Raw genomic sequence first — 10718 nt, 5'->3', positions numbered from 1 at the left:
ACTAATGATGTTCTGCCTAGGAGAGGCATATGACCCAAAGAGCAACATTTTTGTCGATTTTGTTCCACCATCTTGCATAAAGAAAACCTTACAGCATTTAATTGTTGATTGCCCTGCCCTGGTTCTGAAACGTCAATTGTTTTTTAGTAAACTATTTTGCCTACATAGACCTGTAGATTCTAATGAGATCCGGCAAATGATCATTTCTAGTACAAAGCTTGCGGTTAGAATTGCAGTAGCACACTTCCTCGATTCCATTCTACCGTTTGTAAACATTAAGACAAAATAGCGGTCATGAAGTGAAACCTCAGAGAAGAAACAGTGTACATATCAATTGTATCCAGGATCTCATCTTGCTAATAACTGATGGATAAGACTTGCTTTAAATGAATTTCACTGGAAAAGCCTAAAAATTGATATTCTATTTTATTCCTAAACTGTTATTATGTCTGCATAATCTCAAAATGATTTGTTAATGATACATTATTTTTATTTGAATGGTCTTAATGTATTGTTGTTATAGAATACTGTGTTTCTTTTATGTATTTGAAAGGTTGATTTTATCAGCCAACCAAATAAAAAAATATTAAAAAAAAGATACTAACTAATTTTAATGGTGACAGCTTCAAAATGGTGCGATTTCCTGGGCATATAAAGGCAGTTACGGCCAAATGACTATCTAATACCTATGCACAAGCAAAAACTGTTTGATTTGCCAATGCTTGTTTTTAACAGGACTCATACTTCTATAAATCAAGTGGCTGAAGTTACACTTGGCATGTTTATTACACCACTAATCCATCTGCTGCTCCAATAAAGCCTTTAACTCTTAGAGCACTGCTCTGAAATTACACTACCGGCACTTTGAACACAAACTTTGAGGTTACTGTTTGATAAAGCTAGGTCAAAGAGATCCAAGCAGGATTGGTTTTGGGCGTGGTGTGGCAGGAAGTGTGTGGCAAAGGCCATAGGGGTTATCATGTCCATGGGCATTCAATGGGTGGGTAAATAATACCTACAAGCTTCGTGCCCCTCCACATATGCTATCTCCCTTCTAGCTGTACTCGAGTGCAGTAACTTTGCTTTAATAACCTCCCGATCCACCGAATGAAAATCAACGAGACAAGAGCATACCTGAAGAAATTCCCAGATAAGAACTTGGGAAGAATTTTCTTGAGAGCCAGACTGAACCTGATACGGTCAAACGAAATTATGGCTATCAGAGGGGAATGCCCTACAAACGCACGTCGATTCTGCGAGACCACTCAGCAGGAGACAATACGCCACTTATTATTGAAGTGTCCCGGCACACAAGGAGCTACAGAAACCTACCTCATGGACATTTTGGAAAAAGGAAGAGGACTCATGGTGGACCGGACTAATGAGTGGCGAAAACACAAAATGGTCAATCGCAGTGGCTCTATTTTTGAAACAAAATGGCCTTGTGTGAGAGACTTGGAAGGCGGTCAAGCCAAGTAAACGAAGGACAATCAGTGTAACCAGACCAACATAAACTGGAACTGTTAAGTTAAGAAACAAGAGGATAGATTCGTTTCTCTTTTTCTTCTAGCACTTCTGTGCTGTTTTGTAAATATTGTTATACAGTTAAACCAAATAAAAAATAAAAATAACTTTGGCTTATAGGTCTTGCTCTAGCGCCACCTTATACGCAAAACTAAAAAAACGAACTGAACCCAATTGACAACAATAGCCAGGTACACAATGCCAATCACTAGGACTCTAAACTCGTTGAACGTTGCGTGCTAATAGTTCATTTGGTCGCAATTTTATCTTTCCATTCTGGGACTTGTAGATTTGTAGATTTACCTTTTCTATTTTAAATGCAGGACAACAGCTCCCAGCATTACAAGAGACGCATTGGTGTAGCCAACGGTTTTGCCTTTTATATGAGTATGAGAAAGGTAGTTTGATGCCGCGGGCACATATCTTGCAATATTCTGTGACCAAAAAGAGGTAGGATTTTTCAATTTTCTAAAATAAATAGTTATAAGGAGAATGAGGACATCAGATGACTATTAGATCACAAGACCTTTGACCCACTGACACTGCATCCCATGATATGGGATCCTGATTAGATGCCAGAAATTACTGTCTGACCCAGATAGCCCATCATGAGAAATGACACAACCAAATGACTGACCGGTAGCTTTTTCCACACTGACACATTTTCTTCTCTTAACATTCCAGAAACAATAATATTGTGTCCATAGTCTCACAATCTCTCTGTGCACTACCGAATAAATATTCCCTGCTTTACTATGAGCCATTTTCCCAGTCTATGAGGAAAATCGGTGGAAGCTATTTGTGTCTGAGTAACATCAGTCTCGAGACTTCAGTCTGCTCTCAATTCAATGTGATGTAGATGATGGTAACTGTTATGTTTGACTTTCATGTGAGTTGAAGTGATTGTGGGATTCCCCCCCTCCCCCGCCCAGTGCCACTCACAGAGGGAGGGATCAGATGTTTTTCCCAGGGTGATGCATGACCAGCAGGATGGCCAATAGGGCCCTAATATCTTTTGAAGGCAGGACGTGCGTCATACCTGGGGCAGGGGTTAGAGACTATGGCCAAGGCTGTAGCTACACATGCAGTGTGCTAGCTGGTTTCAGAGCCTTCACTATGTTAGTCTCGGGAGGATAGCTCAGGGGCAAAGTGTTCGCCTTGGAAGGAAGACAACACAGAGCACCACAGGTTCAATCCCCGAAGTCCACGCTTAAAATAACCTATAATATCTTAACAAAACGCAGATTGGATTCTGTACCTGGATTCTCCAAGCAGGGAGCTATAACAGGTCTTTGCATTCCCTTGATCCAAGCTTGCAGGCCGCACACGCCCCCCCCGTATCACAGCACCCTGTGGAGTCATTGATCCAATTTTTCATGTTTTCCCCTATAATGCATTTAAACTGTTTAGATGAAGAGATGGCGGCTACAGGTAACATTGTCATATTTGACACATTGGTTTGTGAGTGCTTCCTTCTGTCTGTCAGTTTAATCACAGTGGCGTGTGAAGCTCAATCCATTCTTAAACGTAGTGAGTTTTGTGATCATTTGTGTTGGAGTTGTGGGGTGGAAGGATAGCTCAGGGGCAATGTTTGTCTGGGAAGAAATACAACACAGAGTAACACAGGTTTGATTCCCAGTCTTGCGCTCAGAGACTGGTCTCTGGTGTTCAGTGGATTATAGAAGATTCATTAATCAATTATTTATTTAGCATTTCTTGAGCACACAGAGCTAATTGTTGCAGATATCAGGAATATTAAGGAAGATGCCTAGAATCACACAATGTGATGCAGCTGGGAAGACACTTTGAGAGTGCAGGTCACCTGGTTATTCAGGGAGAAACCTTTTCCACTTCCCCACCAACACCCTTGCTCCTCCTTGGTAACTCCTGCTATTTGTACGCAATTTCAGTCTGTTCACAACAAGCGTTAGCTCTTTCAAAGTGGGCCGAGCTTTCAAGTTGTCACCGTGATAGGCCTACATTACACAGTTACTTTTTCTCTTCTGAATTCTGGAACTTTTGTTTTTTGGATTTGCCATTACAATAACAGGACTAGATGATATGGGACCGTTCATGTGGGAGAGGTTAAACGTTCTGATTGTGCGTGAAGAGTGCAGGCGGGAACGCTGTTTGGGTCAGTGCTGACACATGCGCAGCATAGACGTCGTTTTAGCTCAATCTGGCGACCAGTATTCATTATAACCTATGTGGAGGCTTTGAAATGAAGTAGTATCTACATTTTATGCACAGTAGCATCCGTGCCTGCCAGAACCTGTGATGGAAATCTCTACAGAGAGGCCACAGAATAAATGGGCGTGCGGTACGAACTGCTGCTCAAGCCATAAAGTTCAGCCTGCTAAACTGTGCAGCGATGACTGAGCTGCTGTGCTAGCAAGCATGCACTGTTCTGTGAGTCATTGTGCTGAAACCCATTGTTGCTTTAATTGACTTCACTTGTTAACTTGTGCTGGGCTCACAACTGAGGCGAGCTCGTGGCGTGCCACTTGCCCATGTCAGTCTCCGAACTCTCGCCACTTTCTCAAACTGATAGTGCCACAGGGACAAAGGGGGATATATTCATATGGCATGGAGTGAGGGCCTGCTAGAGTTAGAGAGCCTCGTCAATCATGCTGTTATGGCAATCCATTAATGGGACCTGCTCACCATGTTCCATACACACACAGCCTGACTCTCTCAGTCACAAGGCTATGCCGTGCAGGTCTACAGAGTAGCAACTCGTTTCAGATGCTCTGAAAAAAGACTCACATGCATTAATATTGTGGTAGGATCACTGTAGCGGTAGCCTACCGCCTAAATCTGTAGGGTTGGCAAGTATGCTGCCATAATGGTGCTATCTGGCCGTAAAATGGCACCAGCTAGAAAATGGTGTTAGCACCTTGTTATATGCTGCAGTGCCTGACAAATGCCCATCTAATGCCTATACAAGAGCCTAAACTGTTGGCTTTGCCAAGGCTTGTTATAAACAGGAATTTAGTGCAAGGAACATATGCAAGGTCCCACATATTGATTATAAATCAAGTTTCTGGATGCACACTTGTTTGAGACATTTTTATTAAACCAGGAGTTGGTTTATAAGTGCAAATACACCATTACGTTACAGAGAACTGCTTAGGGACAAATTAGGCTTCCCTATAAATAGCACAGAGCTAGCACAAATAGATACTGGGGGAAGGGTATTTTAGATGTGAAAGGGCATTTAATAGTTGAGCATGGTCATATGAACTGGCATTGCCATCAGCATCCCAAGAGCAGTTTACAATTCAAACAGTCCTGTTTTTTCCCCTTTGGATCCTGTGACTTGTATATTTTTCTTTCCCATTTGAAGATTAAGAAAGTACAAGTCTCCGAATTCCAAGCAAAAATAGGACTGACTCTTGCATGGCCATGGGAAACTTGAGAGCTGTGTGATTCCTGCCTCCCTGACACCTCAGCAGAGTAGCACATTTGTGTTTGGACTGCAATGTTATTGGTGAGCTAAACATACTTCAAGCAAACCTTCTGCTTTGCCTCTGTCTACAAACCAATGGTTAGGGCGGTATATTGTGGTTTGCCCTCAGCCACTCTTCCCCTCCAGCCTCTCACTCCAGCCTCTAAAACAGGGCAAAGTGGCTGTAAATATTTGATGAAAGGTTATGGAAAATGAAAGGATTTGGCATGTGACCGCTCAAAAAGCAGACACACAGAAAGGTGCGTGCAGGCTTAGACAAACTAGGAATGGAGTGCACAACACACAGAAAACATATTCGCATTAACAATGAAATAATCAAGAATGTTCACTTTCTCAGAGCAAGTATTTACCATTTGCAAGCTGCCAACATGCAAATGTCACACAGTAACTAACCCTGGTTCATAATTAATAATTCTCTCTTGAAAATAAATATTGTGGCTTTTCTTAGACATCGTCCACAAAATGTCTGTACCCAGATTTACTAAAGATGTAATGAAGGTCATGCGTGAATAAGACATTTTTATATTTAATTGGATAAAGCTTATTTATTGAGAAACAAAGTGATGGGCACTTAATAGATGGTTAGATGTAAAGAATATATTCACTCAATAAGATTAAATGATGGTGAGCAATGGGCACCACCGGTTTAAAGCTGTTCATTGGCAATCACAAATCAAGACATGTACTTGTATCCGTAAAACATGTCTGGATCAGCACATGTTAAGGTGGGGAATCTGCCTTACATAACAGTCAAACGTAATCACATGAACTCTCAGAAGACATCTTAAAAATGAAACTGGCAGGCCACGGTTTAATGCTACTGATTGATAAAGATAGCTCAAAGAGATGCCAGGAGAATGTGTTCTGCCGGGGAAGGGGCAGGCACTCGGTGGGAATGGCCATAGGAATTAGTATGGCCATGGGCAGTCAAATAACTAAACAACACCTACAAGTTTTGGGTACCGCCACCCATGCCATCCCCCTCTATCTGTACACCAATGTAATAGTTTCGGCTTGTAGGTGGGGCTGAAGTGCCACCTACTAGCCAAAACTAAAAATATAATTTTTCTGTTAAAAACCATTTATTTAGTGAGGATCGGGACTACAATCCTGCCGAACAGTCAAAATGTGTTAAAAAACACACTGAACCTTGAGTAAAGGTTTGAAACACAAGAAACGGCTTTGCAAACACAGAACTGGTCTCCCATATAACCAATACTATGAGGAACCTCAGGACATTTGAGCGTTTTTCGGGAGTTGTTGCGAGCAGAATTGCCTATTTTCTCTCACGCACTGGTATGAGATCCAGCCAGGCCGAATACCTCTGAGCACACATGATGGTCCTTATTTATCAGCGGAATGTGCAGATACCATGGTCAAATCAGTGACCCCATCTTTGAAATTGCAATAAAAGTACGATACGCCTTGATTATGATTGACAAAGGATACAAAAAGAGAGACTTGGGTGCAGAGGACGCCTGGCCTTATTTAGCTCTGCCTGCCTTGTTTTTGCCGTGTTTGTGTTCAACCACCTTCTTCCCGTTGCTTTTCCTCCCAGGATGAGGACATCATCGATTCCTACCAAGCAGCCATCTATTTGGGCAGTTCATGTGACCACAGGGTGTCTATTTAGGCCCAGATGTTATGATGTGTTGATGGGCAGCATACAACGCACTGCTGCCAAATGCATGTTTTCTTAATGCTCTGGTGGGTCTGAGAGAAGGGCGGGGGCAGTTTGGTTCGTAGGAAAAGGGTGAAAGCCATGGATCCCAGTATTGGGCCTGATTCAAAGAACATTTTCCTATGAGATTGCACCATTATAAAACGCTTCTGTGAAACGAGAGCACTTGAAATATCTGTGTCCAGAAGGCAGCCTCGTAGGCCCACAGTGCGAGGATGCAAGGGTCGGGACTGTGACACATAAAATGGATGGAAAGGTGTAGTGTTCTCATGTTTAATGTCTGTTGGGAGGGGGGCTCATTTGCCATATAAAGGTGGCTTGGTTCGTATGTGTATTGTGTGTTCGAGTGTAGAATTTGAGGGTGCTCTTGTGGGGAGTGTTTGAGTAACTCAGAGAAACAGAACATAACCATGCTAATTCTTAACAGGTCTATGCGGTGTATTATTCCTCTTCTTGCTATGCCGGCATGAAATATTCCTGTGGCACTTCGGCCAGTAGAGAGATCCCAAATTCCGCTCAAGGCAGTATCCTACCTTGACTAGGGAGAAAATGGCTTATCAATACATAGAAAGGTAGGAAACAGGTTGTTTGTCAACAGCTATTAGCTCTTCAAAAACTTCATCAGTTTAGGAAAAATTATCAATTTTAATATTATCTCGTAAAAATCAAGAAACATTGTACATATAAAATACAAAATCAGACACTCTAAAATGGTACACATATGTAACAAGACACAACACATATAACGATTTCTAAAAAACAGGGATATAAATGATATCAATCTGTGTTCATACCTATGCTATAAACCCTTGTCAAATCAGGGTTTTGATCCTTGTGGATCACTCGATGTTTATCACTCAATCTTATGTTTAATTTGGATTGGGACCTCCCCTGTGTGGGATATTAAATACTACCATACAATTTAGTATTATTTCTAAATTGGGAACTCGACATGTTTCAGTCCTCCTTGTAGTTGTAGGGACTTTCTTCAGGAGTAGTCCGAAAAATAGTATTTAGAGTAGCAGCAATTGGTCTGGTATCTTCTTGTTTTGAAGATTTATTCAGTAGAAGAGCAGTAACTGTTGACAAAACCATAAAAAAGAATCAGTGATTTAAATTGGATTCTTAAGACACGTAACTTTGTGTTGAAAGGAGTTCAGGGTGAAACGAATTACCTGGACTTCTTTGTGTAGGTGCTCTCTTGACAGTCAGTAGAAAAAGTCCACGACTGTTGGACGTATTTTCTTATGGAAGAAAGGTTCTTCCTCTTTATCCTGAAACAAATTAGTATATGTTTGCAAGATAGTCTTGAAATCAGCCTTTCACCTATCTGGTTGAGCTTAGTAGTATATTCAAGTCAGGGAAAACAGGATATGAAAGTTCCATAGTGATGTTATTATGATTCTCTTTTTGGTGAACTTGCTTCATAGGAAGTAAGTATTTTTAAACTGTTTCAGGGCTGTTTAGGGCTGAATGCTAGCTAGTACTGGTTAAGGAACCAATGGCTTACCTTCTGTAGAGTCAGAGGCGATATCTCTATGGAGCTGTGGTATGCTTAGTGTGTTAATTTGCATCTCTTGAATGCTTCTTGGCTGCACGGCATTTCAGCATTGCATACGGAAGTATCGGGAACAGACTACTGAAAGAATAAAAAGCAGTCTGAATGAGACTTATCATGTTTTAACTGATGCACTAGTACTCGATCTACACTAACACTCTTAAGTGGAGGGTTAGAAGTTGTCAAGGATTATAGTTCCTAGTCTGACTAAGGCTTACATGGTATTTAGCTAGTTGGTATTGAGCGCTCGTTTATGATTTCTAATCAGAGATACTGCGCGCGCATTCAGACTTTTACACTATTTAGCTATTAATTCAGCTTTATTTTATAAGGGGTATCCTGTATGTGGCCCCTTGTCTTGTTTCGCATTCTTATTTTGATGATCCAGTCTGGTCTGGGCCCCAAAGAGTCTATGTTCATTCCGTATCCATGAAAACACTGTTAGTCTTCCGGAAAAGCACAGAAAAAACGCCAGGAGCGGCCGCCATGTTGGGAGGGCCTAATATAGATGTCCTTTAGTCCTTTTTCTGTGTTTATGGTGGTTAAAGGAACATTGTCCTAGATTTCAGATGTTATGATACAGTTCTGAATTTGAAGAGAAAAGGGATAAAATGGAAATGAAGTCTTGTTTTCAAACAAAGTTAATTTCTAAAAGTTTAGATGATGAAGCAAGTGGTTAGACTTTTAGCCATTCGATGGATTCATTAAGACCCTTTTTGTCACTTTGAGTTAAATAAATGAGTCTCTGTTCTTTTTCAAGGAGTATTTTACTTTTGATGTTATGATACTTATCTTGTATCATTAATAGTATTGTCCAACGAAAATCTTCAAAGCCATGTTTGGCTTCTGTGTAATGTTTCACTAAAGGTGCATTGAGAACTTTGTTTTTTAGGCAGCTTTTGTGTTCTAGCATTCTTACTTTAACTTTTCTGTTCATTTTTCCTATGTAGTGCTTATTACATGGGCAAGTTATCATATATACAACATAATCTGAGTTGCAGTTCGTCATTTGTTTCTGTTGCCATAAGGTTGGAAGCCCAATGTCAATTTCCTTAGTTTTTTGTGTTAGTTTACACACTGCACAGTTACTGCACGGGTAGTGTCCGACTACAGGTTTGAGTCCCCATGTTTCTGTTAGGCCAGGCTTGTCCAACCTTTTTGAATGTGGGGCCGAAGCATTAACTTTTTGTCACCCAGTGGGCCGGCGAGCCAAAAGTCAACAACCTCACCCAAAGCAGCATATTAAAAAGCAATATTGTGTGACCTTTGACACAATAGCATCACAGGCAGTGATAGCCATGCAGTCCCAAGGATAGCTTTTGGTGTCATGGACAGTGATCAAACGTTAGTTGCTTGTGATTTCTTTCAGTGTCTATGTGTTAATATTTTTCTGAAATAGTGGGGGCGACCAAGCGTAGCGAGGGAGCTACAAGGTTCTAGGGAGGGTTTGGGGGGTTACCCCCCCAAGAATTTTTTTCAAATATGGGGTTGAAATGGTGCATTTTACAGCAGAAAAGGTGACCAAAAAGCCATAAGTTTACAATCAGTTCTAAAGGGGAACATGAAAATTCCATGTCACCAACAGCAGAAAAGAACATTTTACAACACAACACATTTTAATGATCAATGTGTCCACAGTGTAAGACAGCACTGTCACTGATGCAACACATTGTCATGCTGGTTGTACCCAAAATATGCCTCTGTAGCAACATGTCTATGCTGGCTGTTCCCAATTTAGGCCAGCATTGTCCTGTACAAAGCATGATTGATGCTGCCTGAGCATGTGCAGTGTGCCCAATACATATGGCAGCTTATCTCTGTAATACACATTACTTCTGTGGTGATGAAAGAAGCAAAATTCAATTCAACAGATAAAATGTGGAAAAGCGATCACCCAAAGGTGAACCTAATTGAAGAAACGCAATGTGAGCACAATCTAAAAGTATGCAACCTAGCAGGCGGAGTGCACACTTTACCTTTTCTTTCACCAATAAATCGGGGGGAGAGCGCGAACGCAGTCCCCCACTACCAGAATTAATGCAGTCGTGTATCCCGTATTTGGGAACATAGCAGGGGTCAGCAAATCCGATGTGCAATGGGTAAGCCTCACCCTGGGAGATCTGCCCTTGAGATCACATTCTCCCCTGCCAGCTAAGTATGAGTTGCATGCAAGAGGGCAGGGGTTTGGTCAGTTCTGGGAAGCCCCACTAAACGAGGGTGAGAAGGCAGGCCCTGACCCAGCCCCAACCCCCCAATCCCCAGAAGCTCTGAGCGTCTGCAGAGCTTCCTGTCCCGCGTGTAGGGGGAAGCTCCAGCAGGCAGAGCCCAGCAGAAGAGCAGATTGTAGCGCAGTTCCTTTCTCCCATCAGGCGCTGCTCGGCCCGAGATTTGTATACATTGCAGGATGGCTCGAGCACGCATGTTGCAGTCTGCCCACTGGCCTATCGGCCCCACACGGGCCCATGGCCCTCCTGAGCGTAGCTGCT

General features: G+C 41.9%; 1 non-coding gene across 1 annotated transcript; it reads right to left on the bottom strand.

Moving 5' to 3' along the window:
• Positions 1–10229: 10229 nt before the first annotated feature.
• On the bottom strand, positions 10230–10391 carry LOC138568191 (U1 spliceosomal RNA). The gene has a single exon (XR_011302548.1). It is a non-coding gene; the product is annotated as a U1 spliceosomal RNA (small nuclear RNA).
• Between the last annotated feature and the right edge of the window lie 327 nt (positions 10392–10718).

This window comes from Ambystoma mexicanum, chromosome 2p (assembly GCF_040938575.1).
Source record: "Ambystoma mexicanum isolate Mex_15411 chromosome 2p, UKY_AmexF1_1, whole genome shotgun sequence".
In the NCBI taxonomy this organism is placed as follows: domain Eukaryota; kingdom Metazoa; phylum Chordata; class Amphibia; order Caudata; family Ambystomatidae; genus Ambystoma; species Ambystoma mexicanum.
Note: the sequence above shows the minus strand (reverse complement) of the source record. Positions and strands in the feature narration are given on the sequence as shown.